We start from the raw sequence: 24,601 nt of genomic DNA on the forward strand, positions 1-24,601 counted from the left end.
GCACAATCCATCCAGCCAAACTAAGCTTCATAAGTGAAGGAAAAATAAAATCCTTTGCAAATAAGCAAGTACTCAGAGATTTCATCACCACCAGGCCTGCTTTACAAGAGCTACTGAAAGAGGCACTAAACATAGAAAGCAACAACCAGTACCAGCCAATCCAAAAACATACCAAATGGTAAAAAGCATCAACACAATGAAGAAACTGCATCAACCAATGGGCAAAACATCCAGCTAGCATCAAAATTGCAGGATTAAATTCAGGCATAACAATATTAACCTTAAATGTAAATGGGCTAAATGCCCCAATCAAAAGACACAGACTGGCAAATTGGATAAAAGGTCAAAATCCATTGGTGTGCTGTATCCAGGAAACCCATCTCACTTGCAAGGCTACACAAAGTCTCAATAAAGGAATGGAGGAAGATTTACCAAGCAAATGGAGAGCAAAAAAAAGAAGGAGCTGCAATTCTCATCTCTGATAAAATGGACTTTAAACCAACAAAGATCAAAAGAGACAAAGAAGGACATTACATAATGGTAAAAGGATCAATGCAACAAGAAGAGCTAACGATCCTAAATATATACACACCCAATACAGGAGCATTCAGATACATGAGGCAAGTTCTTAATGGCTTACAAAGAGACTTAGACTCCCACACAATAATAGTGGGAGACTTTAACACCCCATTGTCAATATTAGACAGATCAACCAGACAGAAAATTAACAAGGATATCCAGGACTTGAACTCAGACCTGGAACAAGCAAACCTAATAGACATTTACAGCTCTCTCCACCACAAATTAACAGAATATACATTCTTCTCAGCACCACATCACACCTACTCTAAAATTGACCACATAATTGGAAATAAATCACTCCTCAGCAAATGCAAAAGAAGGGAAATCATAATAAACATTCTCTCAGACCACAGTGCAATCAACTTAGAAATCAGAATTCAGAAACTAACTCAGAACTGCACAGCTTCATGGAGACTGAACAACTGGCTCTTGAATGTTGACTGGATAAACAATGAAATCAAGGCAGAAATAAAGATGTTCTTTGAAAACAACAAGAATGAAGACATAACAGACCAAAATCTCTGGGACACATTTAAAGCAGTCTCTAGGGGAAAATATATAGCAATAAATGCCCACATGAAAAGCAAGGAGAGATCTAAAATCAACACCCTATCGTCAAAATTGAAAGAGCTAGAGGAGCAACATCAAAAAAACTCAAAACCTAGCAGAAGACAAGAAATAACTAAGATCAGAGCAGAACTGAAGGAGATAGAGACACAAAAAACCCTTCAAAAAATCAATAAATCCAGGAGCTGGTTTTTCGAAAAGATCAAGAACATTGACAGACCACTAGCCAGATTAATAAAAAAGAAAAGAGAATAATCAAATAGATGCAATAAAAAACGATAAAGGGGATATCACCACAGATTCCACAGAAATACAAACCATCATCAGAGATTATTACAAACAACTCTAAGCACATAAACTAGTAAATCTGGAAGAAATGGGTAAAGTCCTGGACACTCACATACTCCCAAGCCTAAACAAGGAAGAAGTCAAAAACCTGAATAGACCAATAAGAAGGTCTGAAGTTGAGGCAGCAATTAAGAGCCTTCCACCCAAAAAAAGCCCAGGACCAGATGGGTTCACAGCCGAATTCTACCAGATATACAAAGAGGAGCTGGTACCACTCCTTCTGAGACTATTCCAAATAATCCAAAAAGAGGGAATTCTTCCCAAATCATTTTATGAGACCAACATCATCCTGACACCAAAACCCGGCAGAGACTCAGCAAGGAAAGAAAACTTCAGGCCAATATGCATGATGAACATAGATGCAAAATTCTTCAATAAAATACTGGCAAACCGATTGCAACAGCACATCAAAAATCTTATCCAATATGATCAAGGAGGCTTCATCTTGGAGATGCAAGGCTGGTTCAACATACACAAATTTATAAACATAATTCACCACATAAACAGAACCAAAGACAAAAACCACATGATTATCTCGATTGATGCAGAGAAGGCCTTTGACAAAATACAACAGTCCTTTATGCTAAAAACTCTCAATAAACTAGGTATTGATGGAATGTATCTCAAAATAATAAAAGCTATTTATGACAAACCAACAGCCAATATCATACTGAATGGGCAAAAACTGGAAGCATTCCCTTTGAAATCTGGCACTAGACAATTATGCCCCTCTCACACCACTCCTATTCAGTATAGTATTGGAAGTTCTAGCCAGAGCAATCAGACAAGAAAAAGAAATAAAGGGTATTCAAATAGGAAAGGAGGAAGTCAAATTGTCTCTATTTGCAGACGACATGATTGTATATCTAGAAGACCCCATCATCTCAGACCAAAGGAGAGCCAAATCAAGAATGAACTTCCATTCACAATTGCTACAAAGAGAATAAAATACCTAGGAATACAACAAACAAGGAACATAAAGGACCTCTTCAAGGAGAACTACAAACCACTGCTCAACGAAATAAAAGAGGACACAGATGAAGAAATATTTCATGTTCATGGTTAAGAAGAATCAATATCGTGAATATGGCCATACTGCCCAAAGTAACTTACAGATTCAATGCTATTCCCATCAAGCTACCAATGATCTTCACAGAACTGGAAAAAGCCACCTTAAACTTCATATGGAACCAAAAGAGAGCCCACATAGCCACGTCAACTCTAAGCAAAAAGAACAAAGCAGGAGGCATCACACTACCGAACTTCAAACTATACTACAAGGTTACAGTAATCAAAACAGCATGGTGCTGGTACCAAAACAGAGATATAGACCAATGGAACAGAACAAAGGGTTCGGAGGCAACACAGCACAACTACAACCATCTGATCTTTAACAAACCTGACAAAAACAATCAATGGGGAAAGGAGTCCCTGTTTAATAAATGGTATTGGGAAAACTGGCTAGCCATGTGCAGAAAGCAGAAACTGGACCCCTTCCTGACACCTTACACTAAAATTAACTCCAAATGGATTAAAGACTTAAACATAAGACCTAACACCATAAAAACCCTAGAAGAAAATCTAGGCAAAACCATTCAGGACATAGGCGTAGGCAAGGACGTCGTGACCAAAGCACCAAAAGCATTGGCAACAAAAGCCAAAATAGAGAAATGGGACCTAATCAAACTCCACAGCTTCTGCACGACAAAAGAAACAGTCATTAGAGTGAATCGGCAACCAACAGGATGGGAAAAAATTTTTGCAGTCTACCCTTCTGACAAAGGGCTGATATCCAGAACCTATAAAGAACAAAAACAGATTTACAAGAAAAAAACTAACAAGCCCATTCAAAAGTGGGCGAAGGATATGAACAGACACTTTACAAAAGAAGACATACATGAGGCCAACAAACATATGAAAAAATGCTCATCATCACTGGTCATTAGAGAAATGCAAATCAAAACTACATTGAGATACCGTCTCACGCCAGTAAGAATGGCGATCATTAAAAAATCTGGAGACAACAGATGCAGGAGAGGATGTGGAGAAATCAGAACACTTTTACACTGTTGGTGGGAGTGTAAATTAGTTCAACCATTGTGGAAGACAGTGTGGCAATTCCTCAAGGACCTAGAAATAGAAATTCCATTTGATCCAGCAATCCCATTACTGGGTATATATCCAAAGGATTATAAATCGTTCTACTATAAGGACACATGCACAGGTATGTTAATTGCAACGCCGTTAACAATAGCAAAGACCTGGAACCAACCCAAATGCCCATCGATGATAGACTGGACAGGGAAAATGTGGCACATATACACCATGGAATATTATGCAGCCATCAAAAACGATGAGTTCATGTCCCTTGTAGGGACATGGATGAAACTGGAAACTATCATTCTCAGCAAACTGACACAAGAACAGAAATCAAATACTGCATGTTCTCACTCATGCGTGGGCGTTGAACAATGAGAACACATGGACACAGGGAGGGGAGCATCACACACTGGGGTCTGTTGGATGGAAATAGGGGAGGGACAGCAGGGGGTGGGGAGTTGGGGAGAGATAGCATGGGGAAATGCCAGATATAGGTAATGGGGAGGAAGGCAACAAATCACACTGCCATGTGTCTACCTACACAGCAATCTTGCATATCCTTTACATGTACCCCAAAACCTATAATGCAATTAAAAAAATAAAATTAAATTAAAAATTAAAATGCAAAAGAGAAAACACACGCAATCCAAAGGACCAATGAAATGAAAAATTGGTTATTTCAAAACATAAACAAAATTGATGAACTACTAGTTAGACAAACCAAGAAGAAAGAAGACCCAAAGAAACCAAAACAGAAATGGAAAAAGAGACATTTCACACAGAAACAAAGATTATCAGAGACTGTTATGAACAGCTATACACTAAAAAATTGGAAAGCTCAAGGAAATAAATACATTCCTGGAAACATACAAATTACCAAGGCTGAATCAAGAATAAAATAGAAAACCTGAACAGATAATAATGAGTAGTGAGATTGAACCAGAAATTAAAAATCTCCTCCAAAAGCACATCAAAAAGAGGCACTGCAGTCAAGTGACATTTGTACCAGGGATGCATGTATGGTTCAGCATATGAAAATCAGTAAATGTGATACATCATATGAACAGAATGAGGGACAAATACTATATGATCATTTCAACTGATGCTGAAAAAGCAGCTGATAAAAGTCAACATTCCTCTCAACAAACTTAGTATGGAAGAATCATACCTGAAAATAATAAAAACCATATATAACAAACCCACAGCTAACATCATGCTGAATAGGAAAAAGATGAAAGCCTTTCCCCTGAGAACTGGAACGAGACAAAAATGCCCACTTTTACCACTCTTATTTAACATAATACTGGAAGTGCTAGCCAGAGCAATTAGGCAAGAGAAAGAAATAAATTGTATACAAATTGGAAAAGAGAAAATCAAACTGTCTCTCTTTGCTGATGATATAATCTTATACCTAAAAAAAACCTCACAACACTACCAAAGATATCTTAGATTGAGAAATAAACTTAGTGACTTTGAAGAATACAAAATCAATGTACAAAAATCAGTCACATTTATATACACCAATAATTATCTAGTTGGCAAATAAATCAAGAAGGAAGTCACATTTGTAATAGCTAATAATTAAATAAAATACCTAGGAATAAATTTATTCAAGGAAGTAAAAGATGTCTTCAAGGAAAACTACAAAACACTAACGAAATAAATTGAACATGACACGAGCAAATGGAAAACCATGTCATGCTCATGGATCAGAAGAATAAGTATTATTAAAATGGCCATAATGACCACAGCACCAATGAAACAAAATTAAAACTTAGAAATAAAGCCATAAACTAAGAGCCTAATGATCATTGGCAAAGCCAACAAGAACTTACATTGGGGAAAAGTCACACTTTTCAATAAACTCTGCTGGAAAAATTGGAAAGTCACAGGCAGAAGAATGAAAGTGAATTCTTACCTTTCACCATATACAAAAATTGACACAAAATTGATTAGAGATTTTTAAAGATTAAACATAAGATCTGAAACTATGAAAATACTAGAAGAAAGCCTAGGGGAAAAGCTACTGAACATTTGTCTAGGCAAAGAATGTATGAGTAAGATCTCAAAAGCTCGGGCAACAAAAACAAATATAGACAAATGGAACTTAATTAAATTAAAAGGCTTATGCACAGCGAAAGAAATAATCAACATAGTGAAGAGACAGCCTGTTGAATAAAGTATTTGCAAACAATTTATCCAACAGGAGACTAATGATGAGAATATACCGGAAATTCACACAACAGGACAAAAACAAGTAAACTCATTAAAAAGTGGGTAAGGCTGGGTGCAGTGGCTCATGCCTGTAATCCCAGCACTTTGGAAGGCCAAGGCGGGTAGATCACAAGATGAGGAGTTCAAGACTAGCCTGGTCAAGAGGGTGAAACCCCATCTCTACTAAAAATAAAAAAATTAGCTGTATGTGGTGGTGGGCACCTATAATCCCAGCTACTCAGGAGGCTGAGGCAGAAAATTGCTTGAACCTGGGAGGTGGAGGTTGCAGTGAGCAGAGATCACACCACCGCATTCCAACCTGGGTGACAGAACAAGACTCTATCTCAAAAAAAAGGGGGGCACAAGAGACATAAATAGACATTTCTCAAAAGAAGACACATGATCAATAGGTATATGAAAAAAGGTTTAATGTGCATCTAAGAAAATAGGTATATCAAAAAATAGGCTCGGGCAGCCCTGGCTAGGGGAGGCGAGTTGCATGTGTCGCTTCAGCTGGCTATCGAGGCAGGAGCGGAGCTGGCGGGGCCTGTGTGGCTGCCTGGATTTGTGAAATGGCTGCTGACATTTCTGAATCCAGTCCGGCTGATTGCAAAGGAGACCCAAGGAACAGTGCCAAGTTAGATGCTGATTACCCACTTCAAGTCCTTTATTGTGGAGTCTGTTCATTACCAACAGAGTACTGTGAATATATACCTGATGTTGCTAAATGTAGACAATGGTTAGAGAAGAATTTTCCAAACGAATTTGCAAAACTTACTGTAGAAAATTCACCCAAACAAGAAACTGGAATTAGTGAGGGTCAAGGAACAGCAAGGGAAGAAGAAGAGAAGAAAAAACAGAAGAGAGGTGGAAGGGGTCAAATAAAACAAAAAAAGAAGACTATACCACAAAAGGTTACTATAGCCAAAACTCCCAGAGCAAAAAATAAATAAGTGACAAGAGTGTGTGGCCTTGCAACTTTTGAAATTGATCTTAAAGAAGCACAAAGATTTTTGCTCAGAAATTCTCCTGTGGTGCCTCAGTAAGAGGGGAGGATGAGATTATCATTCAGGGAGACTTTATAGGTGACATAATTGATGTCATTCAGGAAAAATGGCCAGAGCTAGATGATGGCAGCATCGAAGATCTTGGAGAAGTGAATTTGAAAATTTGTATTTAATGGCATGAACTGAGAGTTGATATGGCCAAAAGGAGAGAGGCCTTTAGTGAAACTGTAGACTGCCCTCGTCCTTGGCATTTTCACTGTTCTGTACAAGGCTGCTTGTTTTTTTATTGCCAAAGTTAAATAAACAGGGGAGACTGTCATTGCTCATACATGAAAAGATTTAGTCAAATAAAAAATTTTGGTCATTTGGTACTTGTAAGGTTTATTGCTGAGGTAAAATGAGGAAACTGAGGCAAGTATAAGAAAATGAGAAGTTAATTTATTCAGCTCCCGGGCAAGGTTCTGTGGTCCAGGAAGGGGCTAAAGAAGTTGCACCCAGCTGCTTAGGTCATGGGGTTTTATGGGGAGAGAAGGAAATTGATTGGCTATTGGGGAAACAAAGCAAAGGCAATTTTATTTGCTGTCAGGAAGCGGGAAGTACCTGAAACTAGTTGCCATTAGTAGGCAGGTGGAACTTTGGGTAAGTGGGCCTTGATTGGCTGTTGGGGAAACAAAGTGAAGGCAATCTTATTGGCTCTTAAGAAGAAGGAAATGCCTGGAGCTAGTGGTCATGGGTAGGCAGGGGGGACCTTGGGCCTTGATTGACTGTTGGGGAAACAAAGTGAAGGCAATCTTATTGGCTACTAAGAAGCAGGAAATGCCTGGAGCTAGTAGTTATGGGTAGGCGGGTGGGACCTTGGGCCTTGATTGACTGTTGGGGAAACAAAGTGAAGGCAATCTTATTGGCTATTAAGAAGCAGGAAATGCCTGGAGCTAGCGGTTATGGGTAGGCAGGAGGGACTTGGGCCTTGATTGACTGTTGGGGAAACAAAGTGAAGGCAATCTTATTGGCTATTAAGAAGCAGGAAATGCCTGGAGCTAGTGGTTTTGGGTAGGTGGGCCTTCCAGGGGCATACAGAGCAGACTGCTACTGGGGCTTCTTTAAAAAATTTTTCCTGCAGGGTTTATCAACAATGGGCTGGGGGTTAAATGCATAATTTAGTGCTGAATGTGGGCTTGGGTCTGGTATGCGGAGGCGGGTGCGGAGAAGCCGTGCGGCGAGGCCAGATAACGAGCTCGGGTGATGAAGTGGCTATCAGATGCGGAGAGAGATGGATGTGTCCGTTTAACCCTCTGCGAGGCAGCTGGCCTTACATTCCGACCTTTTGTATGATATAGGATGCCGCTTCTTTCTGGCTACTTCCTGCTGAACAGGGGCGGAGTTGGGGGGGGGTCAGTTGGCTGGTGCCTCGGTTGTGAGTCAGATGTAGGGGTGAAGCAGCATTTGATTTACAGCTACCCTGGAAATTTCCTTTATGCGAGCTTGTAAAAACCTGAGAAAGAAAGGGGCTAGCATCAGCAAAAGACAAATTACGATAATGAGAGTGATGATAGGGGTTAGCCAGGCAAGTATGGGGGACTGCCACCAGTTAAGAGAAGAGGCTGGTACACTTTGTCTTCTTCGGAGATCTTCTTGAAGATGATAGAGAGTGTTGACATTTTTCTCCCCTAGACCAGTTTTATTAATGTAATAACAACATTGTTTTTGGAGAAATAAGCAGGTACCTCCATTTTTTGGTGTTAACAAATTTAGGGCCTGCCGATTTTGGAGAGTTACTTGAGCCAGTGACATGATTTGTTGTTGGAGGGATGCCAGAGAGGCAGCTGATGCTTTAATGGCTACCTGGAGTTTGTCTTCCAGTTGAGAGGCCGAAGTGACCCTGTAACTTAGAGCACCACTCCCTACTCTTACAGCTGGTAGAGAGGAAGTTAGGGAGAGGCTGACCATTATTGGGAGGAAGATTAGTTAAGCCCTCCCGAGGTTTAGTAAGTGTATTTATGAGTTTAGGACAGGAATGGGCTGGGGAGGGAGAGTGGAGCAGAAGAGGAAGCAGAGCAGCCAGGTTGAGTGGGGAAGTAGGATGGAGGCTGACTGAAGGATTTTTAATAAAGAGTAGATGAAACTTTTGTAGATGAGAGGGTCATAGGTGAGTGAGAGATTTGTGTGAGAAAAGGTCGGTTAGCCAATGAGGTGAGAACACTGAAATGGACTGGCATAAGGTAATTTTTTGGGGTTTTTTGGTTAACTGTGTTGTTGCTTTTAGGGCTTGCAGGCAAGGCTGTCACCCCCTGATTGTGGGGTTAAACAGTTTGGACAAATAGGCCACAGGAAGATATGTGGAGTCCAGAGGTTGGGTTAAGACCCTGGCCGCTATTTCATTTTATTTTATTTTTTGTTTGTTTTTTATTAGTGAATAAGTGGAAGGGGCAGTTAAGATTTGGCAATTGAAGTGGGGGTGCCGTGAATAAGGCAGTTTGTAGGGTTTTAAAAGCTTGTTTTACAACACCTGGATGGGAGAGGGGTGAAGGAGTGAGAGAATGGGTGCCCCTCGAGGTTACAGGCTAAGGAAGGAATCTGGTTGGGGCAGGAGGGCTTTCCATTAATTCCCATAACTGACACCTGGGAAGGTATGCTAGGTCCTGAGTAGGAAGGCAATACAGAACAGGTATCCCCCGTATTTACCAAGAAGTAAATGGACTTACCCACTACTTGCAGCGTTACTTTGGGCTTGGCAAGTGTGATAGGGCTCTCCAAGTCCTGGCCACATTAGTCTTCCAGGAGGCTGAGGAGTTCAAATGAAGGGACTGCATCCTTTGGACTGGCTTGCCCCTCACATGGAGGTGTGGGGGGTGAGCCTGTAGTCCGGAACGGGCAGTCTACCTTCCAGTGTCTGATCTGTTTGCAGGCAGGGCAGGGTCCAGGGGCCGGACGCAGACAGGGGCACTGTCAGGCCCAGTGTCCCTCCTGGCCACATTTGAAACAGGGCCTGGGAGGGACCTTTGAAGCAGTATGGGCTGGTCCAGAGGGTCCTAAGGGACCCTCTTGGAGGGGCTTTGATAGGCCCTTTGTACCAGCCTCTACAAGAGCTTGGGTTTGGAGGCTTACCTGTTGCTATAAATGGGCCTGGCAGGTGGTCTCAGCCTTTTCCTCTTGGCCATTAAAAACTTTAAATGCCAGGTTTACCAGGTCTCGTATGGGAGTTTGGGGGCCCTCCTCTGCCTTCTTTAGTTTTTTCATAATATCTGGTGTTGACTGGGAGATAAAATGGGCTGTTAGAGGGTAGCCCCAGCTAAAGAGTCTGGATCTACTCAGGTATGAAGGACCATAGCGTTAGTTAGTCTGTCTAGGAAAGCAGCTGGATTTTCAGTAGGACCCGGGGTTATTTCCCACAGTTTATCATAATTAACTACCTTTTGGGCTGCATTTTCCATACCCGCTAGGAGGGACTGCAGCATCTGGTCTCGGCGGCGGTGGCCATTTTGGCCAGTTTGATAGTCCCAGTTAGGATCAGCCTTAGGGACCGTCACTGTACCCACTGGCATCTGAGGATCAGTGAGATGTACCTGATCAGCGTGTGCCCTGGCTGCCACAAGGATGCAGTTATGCTCATCAGGAGTAAGGGTAGAGGACAGGATTACATATGTGTCATGCCAGGTAAGGTCATATGCCTGAGTGAGATAACGAAATTCCTTGATGTAAGCAGTAGGATTGGCAGAGAGTGACCCTAAGCATTTTTCAATGGTGGACAGATCAGTAAGGGAGAAAGGAACGTGCACTCGGACCACACCCTCTGCTCTGGCTACCTTGCGGAGAGGACAAAGGAGGGAGTTTTCGTCGCTAGCAGTGCTGCGTGAGTGAGTGTGAGCACTAACAGGAGAGGACATGTCAGAACTTGGAGGAGGAGGAGCAGGAGGGCATTGGGGTCTGGGTATGGCGGGGGATTAGAGGGTCAAGTGGGGGGTAGGGAGAGTTCCTCAGGCAGATTGGTGTTGAAAAAAGAAGAAGAGGAGGTTGGCAAAGGGGCCGAGGGCGGTGCGGGGACGTTTTTGGCCAGGAGTACTTGGGCAGTACTACAGGACGAGCAGAGGCCGGGGTGGGAACGGAGATGCCAGAAAGCTTGAATATAGGGAACCTCCGCCCACCTGCCATTCTTCTGGCAAAAGTTGTCTAAATCTGCTAAAACGTTAAAGTCGAGGGTGTCCCTAGGAGGCCACCTGGACCGGTTGTCTGGAGGATACTGTGGCCAAGCTACAGAAGAGAGGAAGAGTAACCTTTTCTTTTTTATAGAAAGACCCAGTTTGGGTAGATTTTGAACTAGGCATCCTAGTGGTGACTTGGGGTCTGGGTGGGATTTCTGATTAACCATATTTTATCTTTTTCAGTGGCCTAAGGGCGAGAAGTGGACACAGAAAGAAATTACACCCAACACAGGAGGAAAAGCTCTTTTCCTGGAGGGGGTGGCTAAGAGAACCCACAGGCTGCAATGACAACAATGAGAAAGAAAATAAAGAGGCACAGGGCTAGAGAAATTTGCCACATGGCAGAATTAGAGAAAGTGAAAGGAGCAGAACTGGGAAGTGGGATTTCAGTGGTAGAAGAAGAGTAGAAGGAAAAAGGAGGACAGAATTATTTTTAGAGGCAGAAACTTGATGAAGATTTCCTGAAGCCAGTGGTTTGTTACCCACTGCAGAATATCTGTTACCTTAAGGAAAGCAGGCCTAAACCACTGTATATCAGCTAATAAGAGCCTAACAAAGCTGGCAAATCTACAGTAGAGACAAGACCACATATAGGATTGACAGACAAAGGGTGGGTGCCCCCCAGATGGGAGACCAGTCTGATGCCTTCCTGGCCACGTCCCCAAAGAGATGTTTCAGGAGCATCTTGGCTAAGGTGTACCCATATAACCCCCAGGCTTGGTCACCTCAGAAATGTTGGTCCTGAGGTGAATCACCATTATGCCTTATGACATCCCCGTGGAACCGCAGGTGAAGGCCCACACAAGCCCCATAGCCGTTAAGCTGTGGGACTACACATAAACTCACTCACCCACACACTCACTCAGGAATAGAAAGAGAGAGAGAGAGAAACCAAATACACCTAGGCGGGAGGTGGCCTGCCAAAGGGCAAGTTTGAGATTGAAAGCCAGAGGTCTGATTTTAGTCCTGGGCAGAGCCCAAGCTTGTGAACAGGGCTTCTGATCACCCAAACCTTAGCCACTGCTGTAGAGATGATCGGAAGGGCGGCTCAGTGTCCCGGGCCATCCCACCAAACACCGGAGACTACGAGAGGGTTCAGGAAGGTGGGGACATCTCCCTCAGATTCCTGGCCCTGAGTGATCCCTTATGGGGAGAAGACAACAGTGTAGGGACGTCTCTGCTACGCTCAGGTCCTCAGAACTAGGCCGGGGCCCTGGGCCCATGGTGAGAGATGAGAAGGAGTCTCTGACGCAGCTTCGGTTACGAGCAGGGAGTCCATAGAGGAGGCAGCAGGAAAAGTTATGGGCAACAAAAGTCTTACCTCATGGCTGAGCAGCTCCTGGTCCGGCCTCGGGTGGAGTAGTCAGTTCCCCTCCCAGGAGGGGGTCTCACAACTCCTCCCGGGTTTCGGCACCAAATGTAAGGTTTATTGCCAAGGTAAAATGAGGAAACTGAGGCAAGTATGAGAAAATGAGAAGTTAATTTATTCAGCTCCCGGGCGAGGTTCTGTGGTCCAGGAAGGGGCCAAAGAAGTTGAGCCCAGCTGTTTAGATCATGGGGTTTTATGGGGAGAGCAGGCAATTGATTGGCTATTGGGGAAACAAGGCAAAGGCAATTTTATTGGCTGTCAGGAAGTGGGAAGTACCTGAAACTAGTTGCCATTAGTAGGCGGGCGGGACTTTGGGTAAGTGGGCCTTGATTGGCTGTTGGGGAAACAAAGTGAAGGCAATCTTATTGGCTATTAAGAAGAAGGAAATGCCTGGAGCTAGTGGTTTTGGGTAGGTGGGCCTTCCAGGGGCATACAGAGCAGACTGCTACCGGGCAGGGTCTGATGGGGCTTCTTTAAAAAAATTTTCCTGCAGGGTTTATCAACAATGGGCTGGGGGTTAAATGCATAATTTAGTGCTGAATGTGGGCTTGGGTCTGCTATGCGGAGAAGCCGTGAGGCAAGGCCAGATAACGAGCTCGGGTGATGACGTGGTTACCAGAAACGGAGAGAGATGGATGTGTACATTTAACTCTCTGCAAGGCAGCCGGCCTTACAGTACTGACTTTCCCTTTCTTTCTTTTTCTTTTTTTTCTTTGAGACAGAGTCTCGTACTGTCACCCAGCTGGAATGCAGTAGTGGGATCTCAGCTCACGGCAACCTCCGTCTCCCAGGTTCAAGCGATCCTCCTGCCTCCGCCTCCCAAGTAGCTGGGATTACAGGCACCCACCACCATGCCTGGCTAATTTTTTGTATTTTTGTTGGCCAGGGTGATCTCAAACTCCTGAGCTTGTGATTTGCCAGCCTTGGCCTCCCAAAGTGCTGGGTGTGAGCCACAGTACCCAGCCTGACTTTATCTCTTTTTAACTTTATTCTTTGAAAAACCCAGTAGACTTCTTGTGGGGAGCATTTCTGTTGATTATTTTACTGATCTAAAGCTGAGTGAATTTTTTAAAAGAGTTTGAATTTGGCTTCCTCACGAGTAAAATGTTTCCTTGCTTCTTTGATGTGATAGTTTTGAGATGTGTGAGAATCTAATAGATTTGTGGTTTAATTTGCTTTGTTGTTACTAAGTCCACCCTATGGGCACAATAATACTGTTGGTAGGAATTGTTCGAGCTATTCTGGAGATTATTTGGTAAAGTATACTAAAAGCCTTAAAACCATGTATGTGCACTGTTTGAACCAGTAAGCCACTTCTTTGATATTAGAAGACATTAGAAGAAATAATCAGCCTTGCATAAAACTTATGGATGAAAGTATTCATCACAATATTATGTATAATAAAAAAATTGCAAATGTTATAAATGAACAATTGGAAAATGTTTAAAGAAGTGATGGTGCATTGTGTGGTAAAATATTATGCATATGTTTAAAGAATCATATTTTCTAAGATTACTTGGAAACATGTTTGGTAATGTCAAGTGGGGGCATCCCAGACATTTATTTTAGAAATTTATCATCATAATTTTAGACTTTTATCATCATCATTGTTGTGAGTGGAAGGCTATTCAGAGAGGCTAGAGGTTCTTATTCTGGCTATAAATTGTGTGAGTAAAATTCTGCTAACCAATTTAAAATGTGCACCCATGTTCAATATATCATCCTGGAAATAACAATTGAAATGGGTCTTCTCACAAGAGAAAAATGACAGTTTTAATGATGCATTAGATAAATTTAAACTTTAAGTCAGGTGCTGCAAATTGGAAAGAAGACTTGTGGTGTTTTAAATTTCTGTGGACACTTTTAAGAAACTTAGAACCCATGAAACCATTGTTTATTGCCATGCAAATTACAATCTTGAATTTTTTTTTTTAAATAAAGTATTAGAAAACATGTAATAAAGATGTAAAATTGAAAAATGAAATTCTGCATTAATTGTGAATTTTACTAAATAGAACTACAGGTGAAGAAAATTTATCCATTGAGACTATCTGGTATGTGTTACGTATGTATTCTGTTGGTGCTGGAAGATGTCTGTGTGCCTGTATCAACATGTGACTTCGTGTAAAGTTTCTTTATGTTCACAGTTCTTAGCAAATGCAGTTTCAATCTGTAGATAGCCAGCAATGGATGTTACTACAGGAAAATGCAGGATTAAAATTGTCCTTATGTGTCCCCACCCAAATCTCACCTTGAATTGTAATAATCCCTGTGTGTCCTGGGAGGGACCCGATGGGAGGTAATTGAATCATAGGAGCAGGTTTTTCTCATGTTATTCTCATGACAGTGAATAAGTCTCACAAGTTCTGATGGTTTTATAAAGGGGAGTCCCCCTACACATGCTTTCTTACCTGCCACCATGTAAGATGTGACTTTGCTTCTCATTTGCCTTCTGCCATGATTGTGAGGCCTCTCCAGCCATGTCAAACTGTGAGTCAATAAAACCTCTTACCTTTATAAATTACTTAGTCTCAGGTATGTCTTTATTAGCAGCATGAAAATTGACTAATACAGCATGAAAATTGACTAATACAGTACATTAGTACCAGTAGGGTGAGGTGCTGCTATAAAGATGCCTGAAAATGTGGAAGAGACTTTGGAACTGGGTAACAGGCAGAAGCTGGAACAATTTGGAGGGCTCAGAAGAAGACAGAAAAATGTGGAAAAGTTTGAAACTTCATAGAGACTTGGAGGGCTCAGTAAACAGAAGTGGGAAAGTTTAGAACTTCCTAGAGACTTGTTGAACAGCTTTAACCAAAATACTGATAGTGTTATGGACAATAACATCCTGGCTGAGGTGGTTTCAGATGGAGATGATGAACTTGATAGGAACTGGAGTACAGGTCACTCTTGCTATGCAAAGAGACTGGCAGCATTTTGCCCTGCCCTAAAGGTCTGTGGAACTTTGAATTTGAGAGAGATGATTTAGAGAATCTGTCAGGAGAAATTTCTAAGGAGTAAACCATTCAAGAGAAAGCAGAACATAAAAGATGGGAAAATTTGCAGCCTGACAATGCAATAGAAAAGGAAACCCATTTTCTGGGAAGAAATTCAAGCCCGCTGCAGAAATTTGCATAAATAACAAGAAGCCAAATGTTAATCATGAAGTCAATGGGGAAAATGCCTCCAGAGCATACCAGATAACTTTGCAGCAGCCCCTCCTATCACAGGCTCAGAGGCCTAAGAGGAAAAAATGGTTGCATGGGCTGGACCTTAGGACCCCCTGCTGGGTGCAGTTTAGAGAATTGTTCCCCTGTGTCCTAGCTGCTCCAGCCATGGCTAAAGGGCCAAGGTACAGATTGGACTGTGGCTTCTGAGGCTGCAAGCCCCAAGCATTGGCAGCTTCCACATGGTGTTAAGCCTATGGGTGCACAGAAGTCAAGAATTGAGGTTTGGGAACCTCCATCTAGATTTCAGAGGATGTGTGGAAATGCCTGAATGACCAGGCAGAAGTTTGTTGCAGGGGTGGGGCCCTCATGCAGAACCTCTGCTAGGGCAAAGCAGAAGGAAAATATGGGGTTGGAGCCCCTACACAGAGTCGCCACTGGAGAACTGCCTAGCGAAACTGTGAGAAGAGGGCCATTATCCTCCAGACCTCAAAATGGTACATCCACAAACAGCTTGCACCATGCATCTGGAAAAGCCACAGACATTCAACACCAACCTGTCAAAGCAGCCAGGAGGGGTCCGAACCCTGCAAAGCCACAGGAATTGAGCTGCCCAAGACCATGGAAACCCACCTCTTATATCAGCATGAACTGGATATGAGACATGGAGTCAAAGGAGATCATTTGGGAGCTTTAAGATTTGAGGCCAGGCACGGTGGCTCACACCTGTAATCCCAGCACTTTGGGAGGCTGAGGCAGGTGGATCACAAGGTCTGGAGATCAAGACCATTCTTGCCAACGTGGTGAAACCCCATCTCTACTAAAATATAAAAAAAACAGCTGGGCATGGTGGTGCATGCCTGTAGTCCCAGCTACCCAGGAGGCTGAGACAGGGGAATCACTTGTACCCAGGAGGCAGAGGTTGCAGTGAGCTGGGATTGTGCCACTGCACTCCATCCTGGAAACAGAGTAAGACTTTGTCTCAGAAAAAAATAAAAGATTTAACTGCCCCACTGAATTTCAGACTTGCATGAGGCCTGTAGCCCCTTCATTCTGGCCAATTTCTCCCATTTGAAATAGGTGTATTTATCCAATGCCTATACCCCCCATTGTATCTAGGAAGTAAATAATTTGCTTTTGATTTTACAGGCTTGCAGATGGAAGAGACTTGCCTTATCTCAGATGAGACGGGACTGTGGACTTTTGATTTAATGCTGCAGTTGGTTAAGATAGAAATTCCATTAAACTTATAAATAAATTTGGGGATAACTGACATCATTACTATGTTGAATTTTCCCATTCATGAATATTGTAAATGTTTGTAATTATTTAGGTCTTTTAAAATTTTTTTCATCATCATAGTATAATTTTCAGCATATAGGTCCAGCACATGTTAAGTTTATATAAGAGTGTGATTTTTCTTTTGAATGGTTGTAAATGTGTTTTTAATTTCAGTATTTACATATTTGTTGCTAGCATGTAGAAATTCAGTTGATATTTGTATGTTGGTTTTTGTAGTCTGTGGCATTGCTGAACTCATTAATTCTATGAAATTTTTTGTAGATTCCTTGTGATTTTCTTTTCTTTTTTTTCTTTGAGAGAGTCTCACTCTGTCACGCAGGCTGGAGTGCAGTGGTGTGATCTTGGCTCACTGCAACTTCCGCCTCCCAAGTTCAAGCAATTCTCCTGCCTCAGCCTCCCGAGTAGCTGTGATTACAGGCACATGCCACCCCATCTGGCTAATTTTTGCATTTTTAGTAGACACATGGTTTCACCATGTTGAACATGTCTCACCATGTTGGTCTCAAACTCCAGGCCTCAGGTGATCTACCCCCCTCAGTCTCCCAAAGTGCTGGGATTACAGGGATGAGCCACCATGCCCAGCCAATTCCTTCGGATTTTCTACACAGAAAAGCATGTTGGCTGGCAGCAGTGACTCACCCCTCTAATCCTAACTTCCAGCTGTATCCATATTGCTGCAAAGGACATGGTTTTATTCTTTTATATGGCTACATAGTATTTCATGGTATATATGTGCATTTTCTTTATCTAATCTACCGCTGATTGGCACCTAGGTTGATTCCATGTCTTTGCTATTGTGAATAATGCTGAGATAAACATATGCGTGCAGTTGTCTTTTTGTTAGATGATTTATTTCCTTTGGGTATATACCCATTAATAGATTGTTGGCTTAAATGGTAGTCCTATTTTTCTTTATTTGGAGAAATCTCCAAAATATTTTCCACAGTGGCTAAACAAATTTACATCCCCACCAATAGTGTATAAGCATTCCCTTTTCTTTACAACTTTACCAATATCTGATTTTTTTTTTACTTTTTAATAACTAATAGCCATTATGATTTGTGTGAGCTGATATTTCGTTGTGGTTTTGATTTGTATCTCTCTGATGACTAGTGATGTTGAAGTTTTTTTTTTTTTTTTTTTTTTTTTTGAGATGGAGTCTTGCTCTGTCACCAGGCTGGAATGCAGTGGCACAATCTCAGCTTACTGCAACCTCCTCCTCCCAGGTTCAAGCAATTCTCATGCCTCAGCCTCCCGAGTAGCTGGGACTACAGGTGTGTGCCACCATGCCCAGTTAATTTTTGTAGTTTAATTAGAGATGGGTTTTCACCATGTTGGTCAGGATGGTCTCAATCTCTTGACCTCGTGATCCACTCACCTCAGCCTCCCAAATTGCTGGGATTACAACAGTGAACCACCGTGACCGGCCTGAACTGTGTGTGTGTGTGTGTGTGTGTGTGTGTGTGTGTGTGTGTGTGTGTGTGTGTGATGGAGTCTCGCTCTGTAGCCCAGGCTGGAGTGCAGTGGCACCATCTTGGCTCACTGAAACCTCCACCTCCTGGGTCCCGGTTCAAGCAATTCTCCTGCCTCAGCCTCCTGAGTAGCTGGGACTACAGGCGTGTGCTACCACATCTGGGTAATTTTTGTATTTTTAGTAGAGATGGGGTTTCATCATGTTGGTCGGGCTTGTCTCAAACTCCTGATCTTGTGATCTGCCTGCCTTGGCCTCCAAAAGTGCTGAGATTGCAGGTGTGAGCCACCGCACCCAGCTGTTTAAGTTTCTTATAGATTCTGGATATTAGTCCTTTGCCAGATGCATAGTTTGTAAATATTTTGTCCCATTTTTTCTGTTTACTCTGTTGGTAATTTCTTTTGCTGTGCAGAAGCGCTTTAGTTTGATTAGGTCCCACTTGTCAATTTTTGTTTTTATTGTATTTGTTTTTAAGGACCTAGTTATTTTTATTTATTTTTATTTTTATTTTTTGCCTAGACCTATATTAAGGAGAGTATTTCTTAGGTTTTCTTCCAGGAGTTTTATAATGTTAGATCTTATATTTAAGTATTTAATCTATCTTGAATTAATTTTCATATATGTTGACAGCTAGAGGTCCAGTTTCAATCTTGTGCATATGGCTAGCCGGTTTTCCCAACACCATTTATTGAATAGGGTATACTTTCTCCATTGTTTATATATGTTGAGTTTGTCAAAGTTCAGTTGGTTGTAGCTGTGTGACTTTATTTCTGGGTTCTCTATTATATTCTATTGGTCCATGTGTCTATTTTTCTACCAGTACCATTTGTTTTCGGTTACTGTAGCCGTGTAATATTGTTTGAAGTTGGATAGTGTGATGCCTCCGGCTTTATTTTTTTTGCATAGAATTGGCTTGGCTATTCCAGCTCTTTTTTGGTTCCATATGAATTTTAGAATAGGTTTTTCTTGATTATGTGAAAATTACATTGGTTATTTGACAGGAATAGTGTCGAATCTACATATTGCCTTGGGCAGTATAGACATTTCAATGATGCTGATTCCTCCTACCTATGAGCATGGAATACTTTTCCACTTGTCTATGTTGTCGGTGATTTTCAGCAGTGTTTTATAGTTTTTCTGATGGAGTTTTTCACCTCCTTGGTTAGGTGTATTCCTGTGTGTGTGTGTGTGTGTGTGCGTGCGCGTGCATGCGTATGTGTGTGTATTGTGAATGGGATTGCACTCTTCATTTGGTTCTCAGCTCAAACGTTATTGGTATATAGAAATGCTATAGATTTTTGTACATTTATTTTGTATCTTGAGACTTTGAAGAAGTCATTTATCAGGTCTAGGACTCTTTGGGGGGAATCTTTAGGGTTTTCTAGGTATAGAACTATATCATCAGCAAAGAGAGATAATTTGAATTTGACTTCCTCTTTTTTTTTTATTTGGATACCTTTTATTTCTTTCTTTTGCCTGATTCCTCTGGCTAGGACTTTCAGAACAATGTTGAATAGGTGGGGTGAGAGTGTGCATCCTTGTCTTGTTCTAGTTCTTAGAGGTAATGCTTCCAACTTTTGTCTATTCAGCCTTATGCTGTCTGTGGGTTTCTCATAAATGGCTACCATTATTTTGAGATATGGTCTTTTAATGACTGGTTTGTTGAGGGTTGTATTTTTTAGTAGAGATGGGGTTTTATCATGTTGGCCAGGCTGGTCTCGAACTCCTGACCTCAGGTGACCCACCTGCCTTGGCCTCCCAAAGTGCTAGAATTATAAGTGTAAGACACTGCGCCCAGCTGGAAGAGAAGGTTTCAAGCAAGAATTCGGCTGAGTGTGGTGGCTCACACCTGTAATCCCAGCCCTTTGGGAGGCTGAAGTTGGTGGATCACCTGAGGTCAGCAGTTTGAGACCAGGCTGGCCAACATGGCGAAACACCATCGCTACTAAAAATACAAAAATTTGCCAGACGTGGTGGTGGGCGCCTGTAAACCCAGCTACTCAGGAGGCTGAGGCAGGGAAAATCGCTTGAACCTGGGAGGTGAAGGTTGCAGTGAACCGAGATCGTGCCATTGAACTCCAGCCTGGGCAATGAAGCAAGACTCTGTCTCAAAAAAAAGAAAAAAAAGAAAAGAAATACTTCTGCTCCCCATTTAGAACCTCTGGCTCTCATTCTCAGTTCTTAGTTTTAATATTGAGGTATCTGGACCTCTATATGTGGCTTTGAAATACCATTACACTTCCTCTAATTTTAGAACCAGTTGTTCTTCCAGGTGCCAGTGTATTAAATTCCTAGGGGATCCATGAGAAGAGTTACATAGGGAAAGGCTCCTTTCCAAGGCTGCCACTGAGAAAGCCCTCTCTTTCTTGGTATTGGGCACTTGAGACCTTGACAAAAAAATTAGTTTTTTGCTGAAACCAGTATGACATATATACAAATAATCCAAAGAGGAGACTAATAGAGACAGTTCTTAGATGTAAAGGCACAGAGGAGGTATCCTAAACTTGGAGATAGATCTGTTCCTCATCCATGGAAAGCCAGAGGGAATATAATATACATGATAGAACAAAGTTTAAGACTCACTATGTTGTGGTACAGGGGTGTCCAATCTTTTGTCTTTCCTGGGCCACACTGGAAGAAGAAGAATTGTCTTGGGCCACACATAAACTACACTAATGATAGCTGATATAATCACAAAAAAAATCTCACAATGTTGTAAGAAAGTCTACTAATTTGTGTTGGGCTACATTCATAGTTGTCCTGTGCTGCATGTGGCCTGCAGGCCGCAAGTTGAACAACCTTGTAGTAGAAATCATGAATCAGGCTGGGCATGGTGGCTCATGCCAGTAATCCAAGCACTTTGGAGGCCAAGGCGGGCAGATCACCTGAGGTCAGCAGTTCAAGACCAGCCTGACTAACATGGTGAAACCTTGTCTTAAATAATAATAATAAAATAAAATAAAATAAAGTAGCCACAAATCAAGGAATCAGGAGACATGTCCAGTTCTACAACTTGCTGTATAACTTTAGCAAACCCCTTCCATGTTATGAAATTCCATTTTCTCGATGAAAGTTGAGGGAGCTCGACACACAATCTTTAAGACTCTTCAGAACTGAAATAGATGCCTGAGTGGGAAAAGGATCCACAATCCATTAATAGCCAGGAAATGGATAAGTTTTTAATGTCCAGTAAAGAAATTGCTGTAGGGGTAGAGTTGAACAGGGCACCTGAGAGAGATACATCCTTCAGGAAAGGAGGGATATAAGGATTCAGCTTAACCTGATTTTTTTGAAGGCTTACTTCCCTTTCTACTGGTGCCACCAATACTGTGCCTTTGGTCTAGTCACAGGGTTGGATACCTGGCTATACATTTGGGATATAAGGGCTAGCTTGATGCTTCCCAAAATGGCCTTTAAATAGTTAGCTTTCTCACGTATCTGTCATAGAAAATTCAGTGGTTATTGGTGTTGTGATTGGACCATGCCAAGGTCTGAGAAAGTAAAGCTTTCTAAGGGAGAGGATTAGCTGAGCCTGGTTGTTGGGAGGCCACCAATAGACTTTTGCCCCTGAGGCTTCTAGCACAGTACCTCTCTTGTCTTTCGGCAGTGCTAACAAATCTTCTGCCGGCTTGCTAACATACCAAACTAAAAAACTTGAGAAAATCCAGGTGTGGTGGCTCACATCTATAATTACAGCACTCTGAGAGGTTGAGGCAGGCAGATCACTTGAGCCCAGGAGCTCAAGACCTGCCTGGGCAACATGGCAAAACCCCATTTCCACAAAATATTTTTTAAAAATTGGCTGGGCGCCATGGCTCACGCCTGTAATCCCAGAACTTTCGGAGGCTGAGGTGGGTAGATCACAAGATCAGGAGTTCAAGGCCAGCCTAGGTAACATGTATAAGTGTGGGTCTCTACTAAAAACTACAAAAATTAGCCAGGCACGGTGGCAGGCACCTATAATCCCAGCTACTCGGGAGGCTGAGGCAGGAGAATCACTTGAACCTGGGCGACAGGAGATGCAGGGAGCCAAGATCACGCCACTGCACTCCAGGCTGGACATCAGAGTGAGACTTTATCTCCAAAAAGATAATAAAAATAAAAATAAATAGCCAAGTGTGGTAGTGCACACCTATAGTCCCAGCTGTTTGGGAGGCTGAGATGAGAGGATCACCTGAGTCCGGATGTTGAGGCTACAGTGAGCCATAATTGGCCACTGCACTCCAGCAGGGGCGACAGAGTAAGACTCTGTCTGAAAACAAAAAGAAAAAGAAAATTTGAGAAAAATAATTCCTGGGGCCTATTTAATCGCTTCCTAGAAAAAATTATTGATATCACTCCTAGAGTCCCAGGAGAGCAACTCTAAATGCAACTTAGCTAAAAATATTTTCTGTCATAGCCATACACACACTATATTCTAAATACACACACATAAGCACACTAGATACATATTCACACACAATAGATAGAAACACATACAGAGAAAATATATATTTATGTCCTATGTCTGTCCTAGACAGCCCTTTCTGACTGTCTAGGAAAAAGTATACTTTTTGCCATTCAGAGAAAATTTCAGTCACCTAAAAATCACATAAACTGAAGAAATCTGTCTATAGTAAAACAGCAGCCTGCAGCTCTGTTGAGTAATTATGGCCTCCAGGGCTCTACCAAGTAAAGAAAGCTGTGGCTATAGCTTTCATTTTAGCAAGTCTCAACATCCACATATGTCACTGCCAGTTGTGTCATTTTCCATATAGGCCTAGCTCTTACTTGTTAGGAAGTGTTGCTGTTGCACCAGTTGCCTCTGTGATGGTTTGCTTAACCCCATCCTCACTCTATCAGAGGGTTTTTTCCTCTAACTTCACATCATTGGGTGGATTTGCTGGGGGAGAGAGGCTCATGGAGATCTGGAGAAATTTCTCGCTCCTTGCTTAGAAGGTTCTGGGTTGGATGGCTCACCCCTTTTAATGCTGTGACCTAATCTGAAGAACGGACGCAAAGACTGGAAGAAAAGAGCAGGAATAAATTGGAGTTATTCCAGGATGGGAGAGGATGGAGGAAAAGCTTAAGGGAGTTTTTATTTCTCCACATGGGATGTTTCCTGTGTTTTGAAGAGAGTAATGGTGAGAAGAGACTCAGCAGCTGCACTTACCATTACTGGCCTCATATTCTCCAATGAAATGGTGAGTGAGGAAGCTGACCACCAGACTCGTACAACAAGGCACAGACAACAACTTATGCTACCCTTCCTTATCTTTGACTTCCTTCTGTGGGACCTCTTGGAAAGAGGACAGTTTCTTGGGTCGAAGGATTGTCTTGTTTGACCCTAAGTTAACTTTTTCTCCTTCACAGGTCATGCAAGTCTTGGAAAACATTGATTTTCCTAAAAAATTCTTAGCTAAGGCCCAGGAGAAAGCAGTAGGGGGAGGCAGATGATGGAAGCAGCAGGGAAAGCTATACATCTCCCCGCCATGGGGAGGGGATTCCAGGTAGGTAGAGAGCATGCTGAGTTGCAGTTTTCTTTTCCCCAGGCAGCCGAGCCACCTGTTCAGTGAATTTGGGGCAGTGGAGAGAACTGCTACTCCATCTCTCAGAACTACTGCCCATTGGGCCAGTTTCAACTACCTAAATCCTCCTTTCAACCACAAGCGCCTGTCTCTCTGTGCTTCCTGCACCAATAGTCTACTCATGGGTTCTGGGATCTCACCAACCCCTTCAACTCAACTGGCAGCATTCTTCTCAGTGAAATTCTTTCACCTTCTCTCTCACAGCCTGTTCGCAGTCGGACCTTCAGTCATTCACCATGGCTAATTAAGTACCCAAACACTGGGAGACTTGCCCTTTTGGTGGGGGCAGGTGGCCCAAGATTCTACTGCCTTCTGTTCATCTCCACCAAATACATAGTCCAAGGCAATGCCTCCCTGTCATTCCTACATGCCGTCACCCAAGCACCACAACTTTGATGCTCCTATTGAGCAGGCTATCCGGGAAGGGATATTCTCTAGTAGGCACCAGAAGACAGCTGTTGGAAAACTAGGATATGTCTGAGGTAGATATGGGTCATATGCTGCAGAAAAAAGAAGGATAAGGGTCAAAGATCTCCCAGAGTTTCTGACTGTCTAGGAAAAAGTATACTTTTGTGCCATTCAGAGAAAATTTGAATTTTCTCTACCACCACTGCTTCTTTGTGCAAGTGTCATTTTTCCACTTTGACCTCCTGTGAATTCACAATCCCTCTCCCCTGCTTATAGCTATAAGAGGATCCAGGCAGTATT

At 42.3% G+C, this 24,601-nt stretch overlaps 1 pseudogene across 1 annotated transcript; it reads left to right on the top strand.

Annotated features, from left to right (window-relative positions):
- Positions 1–6,283: 6,283 nt before the first annotated feature.
- On the top strand, positions 6,284–22,824 carry LOC116532219 (annotated as a pseudogene). The gene is made up of 2 exons (XR_004260778.1): positions 6,284–7,037; positions 22,808–22,824. The product of XR_004260778.1 is annotated as a density-regulated protein pseudogene (transcript).
- The last annotated feature ends 1,777 nt before the right edge of the window (positions 22,825–24,601 follow it).

This window comes from Sapajus apella, unplaced genomic scaffold, assembly GCF_009761245.1.
Source record: "Sapajus apella isolate SASKATOON/1434 unplaced genomic scaffold, GSC_monkey_1.0 scaffold75, whole genome shotgun sequence".
Classification (NCBI taxonomy): Eukaryota; Metazoa; Chordata; class Mammalia; order Primates; family Cebidae; genus Sapajus; species Sapajus apella.